The 19,598-nt window shown below is 40.9% G+C and overlaps 1 pseudogene; it reads left to right on the top strand.

Moving 5' to 3' along the window:
• LOC132820009 (sodium- and chloride-dependent neutral and basic amino acid transporter B(0+)-like) overlaps positions 1–19,598 on the top strand; it is a 97,680-nt pseudogene that overhangs the window by 70,218 nt on the left and 7,864 nt on the right.

Here is a 19,598-nt window from a genome sequence, read left to right as displayed (position 1 = left end):
CACAATATCATCTGTACCTGAGATGTGACTACAGAGAGAAAGCAACTGAGCATCTGCTTAACCAAGTAAATTGTTTGATTGCAAAATTAACAGCACATGAACTGTGATAGTGAAGGAAATGTAACTCTCAATGAGTGAACTTAGAGTAGTTCAGAAATAAAATGCAGAATTTTATGCCCTTCCAAATGACAATTTGGGAGCAATGGGACATGAAATTGGGTGGGAAAGCATTAGTTTGTAGCTTCTTGTCATTCATCTATCGTGGTGGCAGAAGATTCATGGATGGATTTTGATGCTCTGCCATTACTTATGGTGTTTAAGTGGCCAATGAATGGCCATTGAAATGTCTCCTCCCTGATTCTGCACCTACTTGTGGAGACCAGGGGACAATCATGAGGAAAGGTGAAATCAAAATCCTGTTGAATTCCTATCGGGCTTCCAAGAAGAGGGAATTCATCTAAAGGCATCAACACTTATTTGAAGGACTCTACTTCGTGTAGATGGGAGGACTGGGGGGAGCTACTGAGAGCTAAGATCCTGCCTTTCAGTTGATCTTCTCCCCCTTCCCCCCAAACCCTTCTTCCACATCAACAATAATAATGTGACTCTACGCATGTACTAGGTAATTTCACACTGAGCCGAGTTTGTAAATGTCAGGAGATATCATTTTTATAACAGCAGAGTGGTGCATATCAGAGATATTTCTCTGAACCTCTGAGTGCAGTCAGAAATTGCTGTGGAATTTACACATTAATAACAAGGAGCATCTGGAGCCTCACCATTTAAGTATAAGATGGTTCGTTACAAATGTGCACTCAGTTTGACATTCATACCTATTTTAAATCTAATTTAAATCATTTTTGTGATCCAAATTAACCCCAATGTATGCAGTTTGCATTTTGCTTAACAGACTGCAGTGCAGAAAATAGCAATGTCTTTGCAGAAGATCAGATTTTTGGTCCAGTGGGGTTTTATTTCTGCTATGAGTCAATTTTGGAGGGAAAATCGTAAAGTTGGCAGCAAGTAGTCAAAGGAAAATCAAATGATGGCCCTCCTGTTAAGTGAGATGGTGTTGATCAGAGCTAGTTTAATTCAGTCAGATCACATTGAGCTGCTGGACTAACTCACACTATGCATCTTGTGGTCAATGTAGTTTTTCAGTTGAATGAGTTCAAGTGAAGTCGTTCAGCGCTGATGAATTCTCCCTTCTATTTATCAGGTCTGGAAAGATGCTGCAACACAAATTTTCTACTCGACATCAGTGGGTTGGGGCAGTTTAATCACATTGTCATCCTACAACAAATTCCACAACAACTGTTACCAAGATACCACCATTGTCTGTGTTGTTAATTGTGCTACGAGTGTGTTTGCGGGATTTATCACCTTCTCCACTCTTGGACACATGGCTCATGTGCAAAACAAGCCTGTTTCAGAGGTTGCACAGTCAGGTAAATACAAAGTTAATCATACTATTCTGCTGCAGGATGGCACATATGTGTCATTTGTTTGACATCGATGGGGCACAAGAGGACACCTGGGCCTGAGTGTAATTTGCCCAAAAGAGCATTGAGTCAATGGGATTAATGGAATGAGAAAGGAACAGAAAAATAATTGAGAATGATAGTAACAGGGCAACAGGCAAACATAGTGGGCGGCACGGTGGCACAGTGGTTAGCACTGTTGCCTCACAGCGCCTGAGACCCGGGTTCAATTCCCGGCTCAGGCGACTGACTGTGTGGAGTTTGCATGTTCTCCCCGTGTCTGCGTGGGTTTCCTCCGGGTGCTCCGGTTTCCTCCCACAGTCCAAAGATGTGCAGGTCAGGTGAATTGGCCATGCTAAATTGCCCGTAGTGTTAGATAAGGGGTAAATGTAGGGTTATGGGTGGGTTGCGCTTCGGCGGGTCGGTGTGGACTTGTTGGGCCGAAGGGCCTGTTTCCACACTGTAAGTAATCTAATCTAAATAAGACAGGTGCTCAGAGAATTCAGTAACAGAAAGATCAACTTTTCCTACATTATTGGAATTAGTGCACAATGAAGTTCTCATGGAATGATTGTGTTTATTAGTGGCTTCTATTTCCGGATTTATTTTGATGTTAAATAAAAGTTGGGTTGATAGCTAGGGAATGGTAGAACAATTATTGCGTGGCAGTGATTAGATTACTGAATAACCTGAGTATCTGCCTCCTTCTATTCATTCTCCCAGGATAACTCTGCCGTCCTGGAAGCAAGATTTGAGAGATTCAGCAAACCTCTAGTGATTTTGAGATGTACTCCATTTGAACTTGATTTGACACCTTCAGGAAGCCAGTGGTTTGATCCACCATGTTCCTGTTGGTAGCAAGTGTTCCATTGTACACCAGCTTGAGTAGCAAGGAAGAACCACCAGCAAGGACAGGTCTGGATATTCCAGTTGTTCTGAACTCCTTGTCACTGCCCCCTTGTTTGACTGAGGCTGGAGGAGTGCATTATCTCCCACTCATCTGCTACTCCATTGATAACAGTATGCATGTAAATGTTTTACCCAGTAACCACCATGGGCAATGATATAACTTAGCTAGAATGGGTTTAAACTTAGAAGATCTATCAACCAGGTTTCTTTGGGAATTCAAGATGGCGGCGACCCAGCAAGTCTGAGTCTACAGTGCTCCTCCCAAGACTTGGGCAAAGTGGGTCGCCCACCCCCACCGCACTCACCAAATCATTTAAAATAGTTTTTACTTAATGTAATTAGTTGTTTAGTATTGAATTTAAACAATTTCATCTTCAGTAAAAATGACTAAAGGGGAGCCTGCAGCTCTCAGCAAGCAGGAACTCCTCCCCCACCCTCTCCAGCTGCAGAAGAGGTGTCCGCAGCCGCCCCGGGGGACTTACTTTCGGTGGCGAGCCTCGTGGGAATAATATCCAAACTTGATGAGAAGATTGACCCTTTTATAGAAGAATCCTGAAGCCGATGGGACTCACTCTCGGCAGCGCTGCAAAAGCAAGACATCAAGGAAATCGAGCGCTGAGTCGGAAGGTCGGAGCTAAAGGCCGCGACCTCCGAAACTACAGCACAATCGGCTGTGAATCAGGTCCGGATTCTCGAACAGCGAGCCTGGACCTTAGAGAATCACATTGACGACCTCGAGAATTGAGGCTGTCGAAAAAATATTCATTTGCTGGGCCTTCCCGAACGGGAAGAGGAAGGCCAGCTTACAGTGTTCCTTGAACAGTGGCTTCCACAGCTTTTGAATCTGGAGGCTGGATCAGGCCAGGTAAGGGTGGAATGGGACTACTGGGTTGCAATACGCGGACCCGGCTCAAACCAGCATCCCCGTCCATTCCTGTTCCGGCTGCAGAGTTATAAGGAGAGGCAGATACTTTTAGAAGCCTCCAGAAATCTTGGAAAAGATCTCCAAGCCATAATCTGTAAAGGATCCAAGATCATGTTATTCCAGGACTTTTCCCCAGCTCTGGTCTGAAAGATGAAGGTGTTTGATGAGGCGAAGAAGTGTTTAAGGGACTTAAGTATTCAGTACTCCTTGCGCTACCCAGCGACGCTACGCTTTAACCATGAAGGGTCCATGTATAACTTCGGATCGCTGGAAAAGACCAAGGAATTTTGGGACTCTCTTGGATAAATTGTAAGAGATAATTGATGTTGGTTTGCTTTCCCCCCACTCCGGTTTACATCCCACCCTCCCTTTTTTTTAATATATTAATCATTTTTTTACCTTACTGTTTAATATTATCTTGGGGGGTGGGGAGAGGGATTTATTTATTTGTTCTCTTCTAAACTATTTTCTCCACCTCCTTGTTTTTTTTTATTTTATATATATATAAATATAAATATATATATATATATATATATATAGGCTGGGGGGTCTAGTTAATGTTGGTGAGGGGAGGTGGTTACCTTATACTATTTTACCTCTGTTTCTAGGAGCGGGGTATACATGGTATTAACATTACCAAATATATCCAGGTGTTGGTATGGGGGGGGGGCGTGCTCACTGTTAACTCTAGTTCTGTAGTATATTTGAATTTTCTTCATCCTATTGAGGGGCGCCTGGGTCAAGGGTGGGGCACTGGTTTGGAGGGGATACAATAGACTTTTGGAAAGGAAGTGATACCCCCGGGAACAAGGGGGAAAATCTCCATTTAAATACGTTTTATATTTTTTTTATTTCGAAATAGTTTTTTATTTTACTGTTGTGAGTGTGTTAGAGAGCCTTTATTTTTGTGAATTTTATATGCTCTATGCTCGGGATGTTCTGGATAGGGTTTCCCCTCCCGAGGGATCTCGGATTTGCCTGGACAATTATGGTTGATCAGTCGGTTAAGTGGTGCACCTGGAATGTCAAGGGGAGTACTTCACCAGTCAAAAGGAAGAAAATATTATCAAACCTCAAGAAAGAAAGGGTTGATATAGCTCTCCTACAGGAGACACACTTATTGGATAAAGAACACTTGAAATGACGACAGGGTGGATTTGATCAGGCCTTTTTTTCTTCTTTTAGCTCAAAACGCAGGGGAGTTGTTATTCTTATTCGGAAGAATTTCCCTTTCAAAATCCTAAATCAGATAAAAGACGAATCTGGAAGATATATTCTGATTAAAGCCCTTATAAATGGAGAGGAATATGGGATTTTAAATTTGTATTGCCCCCGGCACTTCCTTTTAAATTTATAATGGAAGCCTTCTCAAAGTTGATGGCTCTCGGTGCCCATCATACAATTATAGCGGGAGACTTTAATTGTATTATGGATCCGGAAATAGATGGGATTCCCAAGAGTACTGCAGGAGTATCTCCCAGATCTAGACAATTGGTGGATTTGAACAAAAAGTTAGGACTAGTAAATATATGGAGATGCCTTCATCCACAGGGCAGAGATTTTTCTTTTTACTCCAATCCACACAAATGCCATACCAGAATTGATATGTTTTTTGCCCCTCGATTTTTTAAAATTCCATATCATTCTGTAAAATAGGCAGTATTACAATTTCTGATCACACTGCTGTATATATGGAAATCAAGGCAAGGAACAATGAGACATCACCCTGGCATTGGCGTATGGACCCCTTCCTGATGAAAGACAGTAAATTTGTAAAGTACTTCTCTCAAGAATTTAAAACTTTTTTAGAAATTAATTTAGGTACGGCTAACAACCAATCAATGATGTGGGAGACCATCAAATCTTACGCACGAGGTTTGATCATCTCATACTCAGCGACCCAGAAAAAATTAAAGGGAGAACAACAGCGAATGCTCGAAGCTCATTTAAAAGCGGCTGAAACAGCATACGCTGACAGACCTTCTATTATCAAATTGCAAAGGATTACGGCCCTTAGGACAGCTCAAAACACCACCCTTACCCAAACGGCTAAGAGGGAAATATTATTTGCAAAACAAAGGTCATATGAATTTGGTAAATACTTAGCATTTCTTGCAAAGAAAAAGAAGGCCCCTCAAATATCACGTCTATCAAGGAAAGTACTGGTATTTTTACTCATGATCGTAAAAGGATTAACGCAATCTTCAGAAAATTTTATTCTGATTTATATAAATCACGGGATTGTGAAGACAGGACTTGGAGGATGCAATCATTTTTTAAAAACTTGACCTTTCTGGACCTAACTCGGGAACAGATATCGGTCTTGAATGTTCCCCTAACAATCCAAGAAATACTTGACACAATCAGGCAACTTCAGAGCGGTAAGGCACCTGGCCCAGATGGCTTTCAAGCTGAATTCTATAAAGAATTTACAGGAATATTGGCTGGTCCACTTATGGACATGTATAACTACTCATACAGTCAGGGCTGTCTCCCGCCTTCACCGAAAGAAGCAAATATCTCTCTTATCCTTAAAAAAGGAAAGGACCCAGAAGATTGTGCGTCATACAGATCAATATCCTTTGTAAATGTAGATTTTAAAATCCTCTCTAAAACGTTAGCATTGTGGCTAGAAAGGGTATTGCCACATATCATAAAGGAGGATCAGACGGGGTTCATTAAGGGCCGTAGATCATCCAATAATGTTAGAAGGGTTTTGAATGTGATTCAAGCCTGCCATCAGGGAAAGATACCAGGAATAGTAGTCTCATTAGATGCGAAAAAGGCATTCGACAGGGTTGAATGGTCATATTTGTTTTACACATTGGAAAGCTTTGGCGTTGGAAAGGTGTTTACCAAATGGGTCTCAACACTGTATAGTGATCCCAAAGCAGTTGTGATTAGCAATGGATTAGGCTCGGATAACTTCAGTATGGATAGGGGCTGCCGTCAGGGATGTTCTTTCTCACCATTGCCATTTACGCTAATAATTGAGCCACTAGCAGAAACTATACAGGCTGACCCTAATATAAGGACCCCGAGGATTGGTACAGGTAAACATAAAATTACCCTTTATGCAGATGATGTTCTTCTATTCCTCAGTAATCCTTTGATGTCCGTGCCTCGCTTAATCCAAGTTATTAATACATTTAGTGTATTTTCAGGCTATAAAATTAATTTCTCAAAATCGGAGGCTCTGCCAATGGGTGGCCTTGCTAGTATATCCCACTTATTGGACGGATCCCACTTTCCCTTTCAGTGGTCCCTGGAGGTTTTTTTATAATTAGGCATTTTTATTACCCCAGCATTTGGTCAGTTATACAAGGCTAACTTTGTGCATTTACTGGAAAGGGTAAGGCAGGACCTCCAGCGATGGAGACCTTCCAATTTCCTGGCTAGGTAGAATAGCACTGATTAAAATAAATGTCCTGCCCCGTCTCCTATACCCTATGAGAATGCTTCTGGTGATGCTGCTGAGGCTGGCACTACGTAAATTATATGGCTGGTTGGGTTTCTTTATTTGGAATCATAGACAGCCCCTCATTAAGCTGAAGAAGCTACAGCTTCCACAGGCAAGGGGAGGATTGGATTTCCCAGATTTTAGGAAATATCAGTTAAGTTCCCTATTAAGTTACATAGCTGATTGGGTCTTGTCTGACCCGCAATCAATGTGGCTGGACATTGAGGCTTCTCAAGTAAAATGCCCACTTATTAACCTTTTATTTTCAGACAAGAGGAAAATCATTACGGATCACTGTAAAAACCCCATAATACTGAACACAGTTAAAGCTTGGAATATAATGCGGCAAAATGAGGGCAACTCACATAAAACATCCCCCTATGCTCCGATAGTGGGAGCATGGGGATTTCAACTGGGGTTTACAGATGCCACTTTCAAACTCTGGAGATCCAGGAGTATCTCTTGTTTAGGGGGTCTACTTAAAGAAGGGATCCTGATGTCTTTTGAACAGCTGCATCAGAAATTCGGATTACCTAATGGAGACCTCTTTCGATACTTCCAAATTCGAAATTACATACAGAAGAAGACTACGTGATTAGATAGTCTTTATAAATCAGATAGAGAATGTAGAATGCTATGGCCAATGGGGGTATCTTCCATCAGTACTATTTATCATTTACTACATGGTGAAGTATTGGGAGATATAGACAATCTGCTTAAAATATGGGATCAGGATTTGGGACTAGAAATCTCTATAGGAACGTGGAATGACATTTGGGAAAATGCCAGAAGAATCACCATCTGCAACAGAAATCAGGCCATTCAGCTGAAGATACTTCATAGGGCCCATATAGCACCAGATCGATTGGCAAAATTTAAGGCAGGAACATCTCCGATGTGTCCCAAATGTAAAATACAGGTGGGCACTTTTGTACATTGCCTATGGACCTGTCATAAGATGCGTAGATATTGGACTAAAGTAGCAACTGCTTTACAGAAATCTTAGGAACGGAAATTAGAGTGGACTCTGTATCTCTCCTTTTGGGCTTTTCGAACTCACCCTCCCTGGATATGCATGGGAAGAGATTATTTTCTATTCTCTCTATATATGCAAGGAAAAATATTTTGATAAACTGGGTGGCTGAGGGCCCCCCTGGACTTTCAATTTGGCACAGATTAGTTATGGAATGTATTCCCCTTGATTTCCTTACAAATATGGTGCACCAAAAGACCAAATTATTTCATAAAATATGGCAGCCCTTCTTGAATTATATAAATACATATATTTCGGCCGTCCTAACAAGGGCTTTTATTTAATTGAAATGGCGAACCTGGCTAGTCCGTGGCCCCTTGGGAGAGGAATCCCGCACGAATACGGGTTTTGTTACATATGATGTTAATACATCCCAGCATGTATCTCACTACCCAATTTCTGTGTTATCCGTTGGGTTTTTGTTTCTCTTAATTGAATAATGTAAGAGACTTATTTCTGCACTCTGGTTAGTTGTCGGTTAGATTAGTAGTTAGTTGAGTTTTTTTTGTTGGGTTTTTTTTGTTAAATTTTGGTTATTATTTATTTAAGATTTAATTGTATATCAATGTTTATGCATAGGTTTTTTTTATTTTGAAAACTTGTAAAAATGTTAAATTTTCAATAAAAATACCTATAAAAAAACAAGTTTCTTTAAAATTATTGATTCCCATTGAAAGTAGGCATTATTCAACAAATGTATAGAACTGATTTAACATAGTTTGAGATATGAAATTACTGACCTTCGACATATCCAGTTCACAATTAAGATGTCACAATCTCACCATTCTGAATTACTGATCTCATGCCCATACATTCATCCTTATATTCAGGGTGTGCCACATGGTACGTTCCAGAAGTAATTGGAATGTCTCAGCTGAGACTTTTTGAATTTGCCTCAACATCAGTGACTATACGGAATTAAATGTAGCAGTGTGTGTTGATTGTACGCAGGACTAATATTATCATTTGTTTTGTATCCATTGTTCAGGGTTTGGTTTGGCCTTTATTGCCTACCCAGAGGCCCTTGCACAGTTGCCATGGGCAACTTTATGGTCCATTTTATTTTTCTTCATGCTGCTCACTTTGGGACTTGACACACTGTTTGCAAGTTTTGGTAAGAATGACATCTTTTAAGTTCAACAATAATGTTACTTAATTTAACCAATCTCTTTCTACTTTTATAAAAGGAACTTATCTAAGCTATTATGTTTGGAATTATTGCTGATGATTGTAATGCATGAGAAAACAATGTTACTCTATAGTCAAATTCTCCACAATGTCTTAATGAAACCTCAGCTTGGTTGAATGAAGTGTGTTCCAAGTTGTAGGAAAGAAATATTCAGGTCATTGTTACCTAACATCTGAAAGATTTACAGTGGAATTCATGTTTTTTTAAAAATCTGCATTCATGTTCAGTCGCTGTTCACAATTTTGTTTTTCTTCATTCATTCATGGGATGAGATCATTGCTGGCTAGGCAGCATTTATTGCCCATCTCTAATTGCCCAGATGGCAGTTAAGAGTCAACCACATTGCAACTGGTCTGGAGCCACATCTAGCCCAGATCAAGTAATGATGGCAGCTTCCTTCTCTAAAAGACATTAGGAAATCAGGTCAGCTTTTCCAACAATCAATTCATGGTCATCATTAGATTCTTAATTCCACCAACTGCCGTGGCAGGATTTGAGCCTGGGTCCCTTGGATATAATCTCTGGATTAACAGTCCAACGGTAATACCATTAGGCCATTGCTTCCCCTTTCCTTGTTCTTTCTGTTGTATCATACAACTCATATTTCTGTTTCTGCTGCCAAGTTCTAGGTGTCTCAATATAATAACTATCATTTTTGATGTACATCTAGACCCTTCTCATCAGGAACAGGATTTGTTAAAATGTATTGAGCAGCAATTATGTTGTGATTCAGTTAACAGACTAATCTGGAGGCCTGGATAAATGACCTGGAGACATGAGATCAACCCTCACCTCTATGTCAAAAAAGAACTGCAGATGCTGGAAATCAGAAATTGCAGGAAGAACTCAGCAGGTTTGGCAGCGTCTGTAGAGAGGAAGCAGAGTTAATGTTTTGAGTCCAGTGACCCTTCTTCAAAAAACAGCATTCTGAAGTCGGATCACTGGATCTGAAATGTTAATTCTGCTTTCTCCCCACAGATGCTGCCAAACCTGCAGAGTGTTTCCAATAGTTTCTGGTTGTGTTTCACGTCAGTGTCTGAGGAATTTGAATTCAATCAAATAAACCTGGATGAAATAACATTGCTGTCAGTAATTTTGACTGTAGAGCTATCATTGTGTCAGAAAAACCCATCTGACACCTAATGCCTTTTATAGAAGGAGATTGTGTGTGAGAGACCTTCTTGAAAACCTCAGAACCATAATCATATGTTAGACCCTGGAATCCTTGATGTGCATTTTGCTTCAATGCTTTATGTTATTAAAGAATCCAACAGAATATTTATTGCAGCTCACTGTTATATACAAACATTATATCCATGTACGCTTCTCGGTGAGTATGAAAGTACTCAATTACAACATGCAGCACAGTTTGTCAGTATGTCATGCTTGAAGTGGCCCAAGTCAAGATAGTTTCTGAGATCTTTCTGCTCTTAAGTCACATAATTATGCAGGGTTTATATAATGTCTTACAGGTTATTATATTAGATAAGATTCCCTACTGTGTGGAAACAGAGCCTTTGGCCCAACAGGTACACACCGACCCTCCGAAGAGTAACCCACCCAGACCCATTCTCTTACGTTTACTCCTGACTAATGCACCTAATACTACAGGCATTTTAGCATGGCCAACTCACCTAATTTGCACATCCTTGGATTGTGGGAGGAAACCAAGCATCCGGAGGAAACCCATGCAGACATCACAACCCCCACTCATTCCACACAGACAGGCACCCAAGGCTGGAATTGAACCTGGGTCTTTGGCACTGTGAGGCAGCAATGCTAACCAATGAGCAACCTTGCTGCCCCACAGTGACGTGGTAACATATTAATTGTGAGGCATGAAACAACAAGCCTCTCTGAAATAAAGCGGCAAGCCACTCAGTTGTGGCTCATTGCTCCGATAGGAAAAATAAACCAGATGAACTGCCTGGCATCAGAAACAGCAAAGGTACAATCTTCCCAATCAGTGTTGCAAACTCTTCTGCAATACAATCTGAGAGAGTTCTCCCACACATTGTTGAACCAAATGTCTAATATTGTCGTTCCCACTGAATCACAGCCTATAGCCCACATCTCAGAATCTTCTATCACCCACCCTGAGATGGTGAGTTACTTTCAGGAGACATTAGCAAGCCTCCATTTTCCAAACATTGCTCTTATACAATTCTGCCCATAGACAGAGAAATCTCTCCCCATTGGCTCCTTCAGTCCTCTTGGCTGCCATTTCTCTGGTGGTGGATTTATCTAAGACTTGGTATAAATCATTAATTAATCACTGATAACTTTTGTTTTCAGTAGAAACAGTAATAACAAGCCTGCTGGACCAGTTTCCTGAGTTCCTTAGGCCAAAGCGTCTTTATCTGACAGCTGGTCTTTGTTTGTTATTTTATTTCCTTGGCCTTCTGTTTGTAACACAGGTAAGTTGTAGCTTAGTCATTTGCGATGTTTCCACATGAGCAATCAACCCTCTCTAGACAAGGATACTCAGTAAAATGAGACACTGTTTCATAAATCACAAAGAGTTAAGTTCAGTCTAAATAAGCTCCCAGCATTTAGAACCCCACTGCTGGTTTGGTTTTGGACCAGGGATGATGATAAAAATGGATAATTGGCAGTCCAGAATAAGAAGAATTAACTGGAGGAGAGCTGACTTCAATGGGCAAAGAATGGAGCTGAGACAGAGAGACAGGAACAAAATTATGGTGGGAAAAACAGTCACTGAACAAAGGGCTATGTTTAAAATAGACATGATTCAAGTACAATCAAGGTATGTTCCCTCAAAAAGCAAAAGGAGAACAAACAAATGCAGAGCTCTGAGGATGAACAAAGGAGATAGAATACAAAATGAAGAAGAAAAAGTGAGGTTATGATGCGTGTCAAGACAAAAACTTCAAGCAGAACACTAAGGTTCAAAGGGGAAATGAAAAGCATATTGGAGAAGTGAAGGGGGTTTAATAAGAAGATTAAGGTCAGAGGTAAAGCCACCATGGGCCTACTGGGCCACAGAGAGACGATGAGTGATGGTTTAATGTGAGAATCACCACACCTCAGGGAAGGGGAGAGGTTGATACTTCGTGGTATCTTCAGCTGGTGCAGGAATTGAAACACACCTCTGACATCTCTCAGCATTTCAAGACAGCTGTCCAGCCAACTGTATTAACTGATGAGAAAGCACTGTCAGCCAAACATATCAAGGAATTCCAAAGTCTTCTATAGGCACATTAATAGCAAAATGAGGAGTTGAGTCAATTAGGGTAAAAAAGGTGGTTTACACAGTGAATCATAGAATCCTATAGTACAGAAGAGGACCTTTGGCCCTCAAGTCTGTACAACCAAAATTATATTAATTCTACATTAATCTCACTTTCCAGCACTTGGCCCACAAGTTGAAATATAGGACATATGGAGACAAGAGACATGACTAAGGCGTTAACTGAATACCTTGCATCTGTCTTTACCAAGGAGGTGGAAGCGACACCAGTTATAGTAATGGAGGAGGAAGCTCTATCACGATAAAGATCAATATTCACCAGGAAGAAGTTTTGAGTAGGCAATCAATATTTAAATTGACAAGGTCCAGAAGCAGGTGTCATGCATCCAAGAACATTTAGGGAAGCAAGTGTAGAAATTAAAGCCCCACTGACCATAATTTTCCAGCCTCCCCTAAACTCAGGGGAGGTGCTGACTGGTTAGACAATTGCAGACGTTACGCCTTTATTTGTAAAAAAAACCTATGAAGGTAAGCCCAGCAATGACAGACAATTCAGTTTAACTTCAGTGGTGGATAAAAATCTGGAAACAAATATTAATGACAGAATCAGTTGAGGCATAGATAAATATGTGGGTTAATTCGGAACAGTCAGCGTGGATTTCTAAAAGGCAAATCATGGCTGACAATTCTTGAAGAGGTAATAGAAAGGATCGATGAGGGTAATGTCATTGATGTGGTGTACATGAACTTTCAAAACTCACTTTAAGCAATGTTACACAGCAGACTTATGAAGAAAGTTATAGCTCATGGTATAAAGGAGATAATAGCTGTCTGGATACAAAATTGGCTGGGTGAAAGAAAATGGAGAATAGTGATCACCAAATATTTTTTGGGTTGTAGGAAGGCTTGTAATGGAGTTCGCCAGAGATCGGGATTGGAACAAAAACAGAAATTGCTGGTGAAACCCAGAAAGTCTGGCAGCATCTGTAGGGAGAAAGCAGAGTTAATGTTTCAAGTCCAGTGACTCATCATCGAGAAATGGTAACTCCACTTTCTCACCAGAGATATACCGTAGCTGCTAGGTTTCACCAGCAATTTCTGTTTGTGTTTTTGATTCAGATGTCCAACATCCATAGTTCCTTGTTTTACATCAGTTGTGGGAGCCCTGCTTTTCCTGCTTTATTTGCAGGGTATAGACCTTGTCTTGTAAGGGACAGTTTCAAAGTTTGGAGGTGACATGAACCTTGGAGGATTGTAAACTCTAAGCAAGAGAGTTGAAAAGTCCACAAGTTCACAGATATGTTGGTGAAGTGAGCAGGTAGCTTCCAGTAAAGCTCAATGCAAGAAGTTTGAGACGATCCATTTTGGGGAGAGAAAACATTTGTAACGTCAGGGGTGCAGTACTTAAGAAGTGCAGGAGTGGTCTGGGCAGCTTTTCACAGATCATTGAAGATAGTAGGACATGTAGAGAGAGCATATGGTATCCTGGGCTTTAATAATAGAGTTCTTAGGGTATAATAGCAAGAAGGTTATGTTGAACTTGTATAAGAAATTTGTTAATCCTCACCAGGTGTGCTGAGCACTGTTGTGAATGCTACAATATTGGAAGGATGTGAACACTTTGGAAGAATGCAGAAGAGATCGACAAAAATGATTCCAAAACGAGAAACTTAATGTATGAGAATACATTGGACAGTTTGGGTCATTCTCCTTAGAGAGGAGAGGAGGGGTCAAGAGAAGATGTGACAGACATTGCCAAACTCATATGAGGTCTGAATAGAGTAGATAGGGAGAAACTGTTCCCCTTTGTGAAAGGATCGAGAATGAGATGGCTCAGATTTAAAGCGATTTGCAAATGTAATGAAGAAGATCTTTTTCACGTTCAGGTCTGGAGTGCACAGCTTTGAAATGTGATGGTGAGTCAATTGAGGTATTGGTGATTATTTAATTGGAAAAAGGGTGTGAGGAAGGGGTGTGTGGCAGGAGTCATAATGCTTGCTGGGGAGCAGTGTGGACATAATGGGCTGAATGGCCACCTTCTGTACTGTAACAATCTATGATTCTGTGACTCTTTCTCTTGTTTGTTTGTGGAATGTGAGTATTGCTGGCTAAGAAGACAGTCAACAGGATGTGATTTATCTATTCCCTGCAGCCTTACAGTGCAGTGGGCAGGATAAATTTCCTAATAATGGGGCGCATGCCAATCACCAGCAGGAAGAGGTGCCATTCTTAGCAAGAGTATCCGATTGACCAGCCATTCCACCAGTGTCAGCAGTGCCACAAGCTCAGTGGTGGGCACTGCTGGTACTGCAGGCAAGGCCACATGTGGGACCAAGGAATCTATAAATCCTGGATATTGGGTCGAGGAAGGTTTGGAAATCTTTGATTGGGATGGATTTTGCAGAGCAGTTGAGCATGATGCTGTGTGTAATTGGAGTGCCCCCAAGTTGCCCCCTGAAAACAACACCCTCCCTTCTTTCCTTCCCACCATTTTATGCATGTCTTTATAAACAAAATGTGGATTCCCACCGACTTGCTTTGCAAAATCCATTTCCAACTTCCACCCTCAGTACCCTTGTCCCTTGATGAAGATTTCCAATTCCTTCCTGAAGGATCATCGTTGAGCTGAAATGTTAATCTTATTCATCTCCCTGTTGAATCTGTCTGCCCTGTTGAATAATTCTAGAATTTCCTGATTTCCATCTCAACCTTCCAGCACCTGAAATTCTTTGCTTTGTAAATCAACTTTCTTTTCTGCCTGGTGCCTGCTTTAGCTTGGTTGTGGGGAATGCAGTTTTGTAAAGTGCTCTTGCAGGACACTTGCCGAAGTGGTGAATGTTGAAGGTGTTCCTTGGTGAGTCAATTAAACAGGCTGCGTTCTCTTGGATTGTGTCATGCTTTCTGTGTTTTACAAAGTCCATAAGCCTCATCAATTGGATCACAAAACTGTAGAATAGAAATCAGAAGGAATGGTCATCAAACTTGACAGCACTGTGGTCAGACCTTACCTTAACTACTGCGTCCAGTTCTTCCCAACAAGACAGACAGACACATGGATACTGGAGACTGTAATGCTAGGAGCCACAAGACTGACCCCTAGAATTGGGGTTTTGAGTTATGAGGAAAGATTCAAGAAATTGTACTTTTCAGGCTGCAGACCAGTTCATTTTGAGAGGTGATCTCATGCGGTTATAGAATGTGATTTTACTCAGAATATTAAATTTATGAGATTGGAGAGCTTGGTTTAAAATGAGGAAAAGCAATTTGAGAATTTATGTCTGGAATTCTGCAACACATGAAGAATGATTGACACACAGCACTAATTTCTGCATTGAGCAGTGGAGGCTAAAATCTAGAAATCATTGATGAAGCAATCAGATGTTGCAATATCAGGGTGTTCACCAATTATTAACGTCTGTATGAAGATGGAGTGATGACCTTCCTCATCCAGGATAAAGCTGTGGTCTCTATATTTATTGCTGCCTTTAATTCCCACGATCGCAGTAATAAAAAGAAAATATTTTGACTAATGTTGCAGATTTAATTTAATAAAGACGATTGCAATTTGAGCAGAGGGAAAGTTGATGAGGAATATGTGTTATCTGAGAATGTAGTAGAGGTCATGGGAAGGGGAGATATCTAGAGGACTTTTGTGAACATTTCATAAATATCATTAGTACAATGTTCCCAGGAAGTTAAAACAGTGAATAAAATATTGAAAGGCATGGAAAGATCATAATATATAAATCCAGAGAGGTGTTGCACCTGACCGAGATCACATCTGGACAGAATCATAGACTCTCTGCAGTGTGGAAATACCATTTAGCCCATCAAGTCTGCATTGATCCTCTGAAGAGCTGCGCACCCAGAACCATCCTCTACCCTACAACCCTGCGTTCCCCATGGTTAATCTGCCTAGCCTTTGCATCCCTGGACACTATGAACAATTTAGCATGGCCAATCCACCTAATCCACATATCTTTGGACTGTGGAAGGAAACCAGAGCACCTGGAGTAAACCCACACAGACATGGGGAGAACTTATAAACTCCACACAGACAGTCACCCAAGGGTGGAATCAGACTTGCATTCCTGGCATTGTGAGGCAGCACTGCTAACCACTGACCCACCGTGCTGCTACATGCAACATTGATTGTTTATTTCAAAAAAGAAAAATGGAACACAACTGTGAGATTTAGATTTGCTTTATTATGCAACAAGAAGCTATTAAGATGTGCATGGTACCCTAGACATTTTAATATACAACCAAACTAAATATGTGGTATGTCTTGCTACTTTATTTTATATATACTGGCTGTTTTATTTTAAGGAAATGTTAACGTTTGGGCTAATTTACGTAAAGATTGATCTTCTAACGATCAGTATTGCAATGTAAGCAGTTAGTAAGAAAAACAAGCCAGCTGGGGGCAAGGGGTCAGCTTTGAAAAATAACGAAACCTTGAGCGAGACAATACTTCTGCTAATATGGTGCAAAAACAACCAGATAAGAGTACAAGGTGCGAGACGGTTGGTAAGTTCAAGGGCTGAAAATATCATTAGACAGGGAAGTGGGCTATGCGGCTGGAGTTCGAGACAATGAGGACATGATCATATGCTTTCTCTGTAAGAAATGAGATCATTGTAAAGCAATGACCCTCGTGACCTCTAGGGGCCATAGGGGAGGCTCTAAATTGCTATATAAGAAAGATCGCTGTAATGCTTGGGTACGCTTTTCTTTGGGAAGGCGTCCAATTCTGCAGAATTTGTTAATAAAATCTTTGTTCTCTTGAATTTGTCCAGAGCGATTATTTAGAAGTGAATTTTCATTTCTAACAACTTGGGGGCTCGTCCGGCTCCACACTCCGGCTGCGGTGGGCTCGAGGAAGGACATCGGAGACGGTGCACCCTACCGAGTTCGGTAGTCTCCGATTCCTTCCTCGCCGTCCCGCTTCGCGGCTTGAGCGAGTGGTATCCGGGAGGCTCAGGAGAACAAAGAGGGAGGAGACTGGCCAGTCATAAAGGGACAAACGGGCAGGGGATCGAGTAATTTTGGTGCACCGAAGCCAGGTAGGCACAGATTTCTTCTGTTGCGTTCGGACAGGTTTGGTCTCTGATTGATGCGCGAAACTCAAGGACACCTTGTCTTGTCAGGTGTTGTTTACGTACCGGAGTCTCTGCGCTCAATCGGTTACCAGGGTTTGGTCTCTGCTTGATGCACAGGACTCAAGGACACCTTGCCTTGTTTGGTGTTGTTTACGTACCGGGGACTCTGCGTTCAGTCAGTTACCAAGGGTTGATTACCTGTTGCCGCTACCTGGTCGATCATAAGGAAATCCGGTGAGTGTGGGATATTCTTGTTTCTCGCACGGGCGGTTTATTTGCTTGTACTTATCTTCGGTATGGGAAACGGGGGCACAAGAGTGCCTAAACCGTTGCCTGATGAAGAATACAAGGGGGTGCCGGATGATAGCCCGTTAGGACGAATGTTACGTAACTGGGCTCATGGGAAAAGAAAGGGGAAGTCTAGACGAAAAATGGTTAAATTTTGCGAAAAAATGGTCACAACAACCTATTCAAGGGGGTTCTGTTTGGTGGCCCAAATTTGGATTGGACGAGGATTGGGTTTGTCAAATTTTAAATGATCATTTAAAGAATAAATATAATCCAAGACTAAAACAGAGAGAAACAGAGAGAGAGAGACATGAGGAGAAAAGGGGATAAAGAAGTAGTGAGACTGTCCCCGCACGGGAGGTCCCGGTTGGGGAACGGACCACAGGATTTGTTGTAGCCCCATTAAACTCAAATGATATAAGACAACTGAAGTTTTTTTTTACCAGCAGTTTGCAGTAAGACCGACAGAGAGAGAGAGAGAGAGAGAGAACTTCTTGCAAAACATTTAACTCTCTGTGATTCGGGTTGAATGCACATTTGTTTGTTGGTGATTGAATGAGGAAGTTTTATTCACTGGAACTTGAGTTCCAGGATTGTTTTAAATGTGATTTTTATGAAAACTTAACATGATTTATTTTCACTATGTGAAGGACAGTTGTAGTTAGGACTTCCATAGTTATTATCTGAGACCTTGGATTCGGCTAAGACAGTTATGATTATTTTATGACCTAAAGTATTGTAATTGAGAAATAGTTAGGAGTACACAAGAAAACTAATTTTGGATCTAAATTAGGATACTAAATCTGGGTGATTACAGTGGGTTTTAAAATTTGGGAACTGTATGTATTTTATATTTTAAATATTAAATACTAAATAAATGGATATAAATATATAAATATGTTTACAGTTTAGGAACAGGCTTTAAAGTTAGTCAAGCATGAATTATTAAAATTGGTGTTTGAGGATATGAGAAGTTTGGAACATTACAATATTTCTTAAAAAGTGCCTATAGGGGACAAGGAAATTGGGTTTGTGTGTGACCCCCTCACCAGTGGGGAGGTCGGAACATTTAAAAAGGAAATGACGGTCCTGGATGAGAATCCGATAGGATTGTCAGAACAAATTAATTAATGTTTGAGGCCCAGTCTATATATGTGGGCTGAGATAATGTCTATTTTTGAATATACTATTTACTGGGGGAGAAAGGAGACTTATATGGGGATACTGAATAGGGAAAGTGGTAATTGAGATTTTTGTAAAAAAAACTAGTAACAGCGCCGGTATTAAGCTTGCCGGACAATTTGGCATGGGAGGGGGATGGTTAGGGGTGAGGACAAATATCCCCTTCAGAACCCTAACTGAGACAACCATAATATAGAAAAGTGAAATAATATACTAGACATGCAAAATTTGATAATCTGAGGGATACAAACTTGCATCCCCAAACAGCGAAAGTTAGCCAAGGTTTTCGACCTGAGGCAGGGAAAGGACGAGTCTCCCTGTCCATTCTTACACAGATTAAGGGAGCGGTAGAAATGAGTACAAAGGCATGGCCTGATATCCAGAAGAAGTTACAGAAGATAGAGGACGGGAGCAGTAGAAATGAGTCGGAGTTGTTACAGGAGGTTCAGAAGGTATTTGTATAGAGAGGCATAATGGCGGAGGAACGGAAGGCTAAGATACTGGTAGCAGTAGTATGGGAGGACTGTATGAAAGACAAAAGGAGTTGGATAAATACGGTGTTTATCTAAACCTGAATATTTATGTCTGTGTGGGCCGCCCCCCCGTAGGAATTTTGTGTTGGTGAAGATTTATGTGTGTCTTTGTGTGTGCAAATTTGATTGTAAAAAAAATAGTCTCTGTGGATGTGAGAATTTGTGTTTATGTATGGATTTTTTTTTATATAATAAAAAGGGCTTCTCAGCTAACAAGCAGTTTAACACTTTGTGGTCTGGCTTGAATTCATCTGTTTGTTAGTGCATGAATGTTTGAGCGTTTGT

The sequence above is a fragment of the Hemiscyllium ocellatum genome, chromosome 11 (genome assembly GCF_020745735.1).
Source record: "Hemiscyllium ocellatum isolate sHemOce1 chromosome 11, sHemOce1.pat.X.cur, whole genome shotgun sequence".
Taxonomy (NCBI): domain Eukaryota; kingdom Metazoa; phylum Chordata; class Chondrichthyes; order Orectolobiformes; family Hemiscylliidae; genus Hemiscyllium; species Hemiscyllium ocellatum.
Note: the sequence above shows the minus strand (reverse complement) of the source record. Positions and strands in the feature narration are given on the sequence as shown.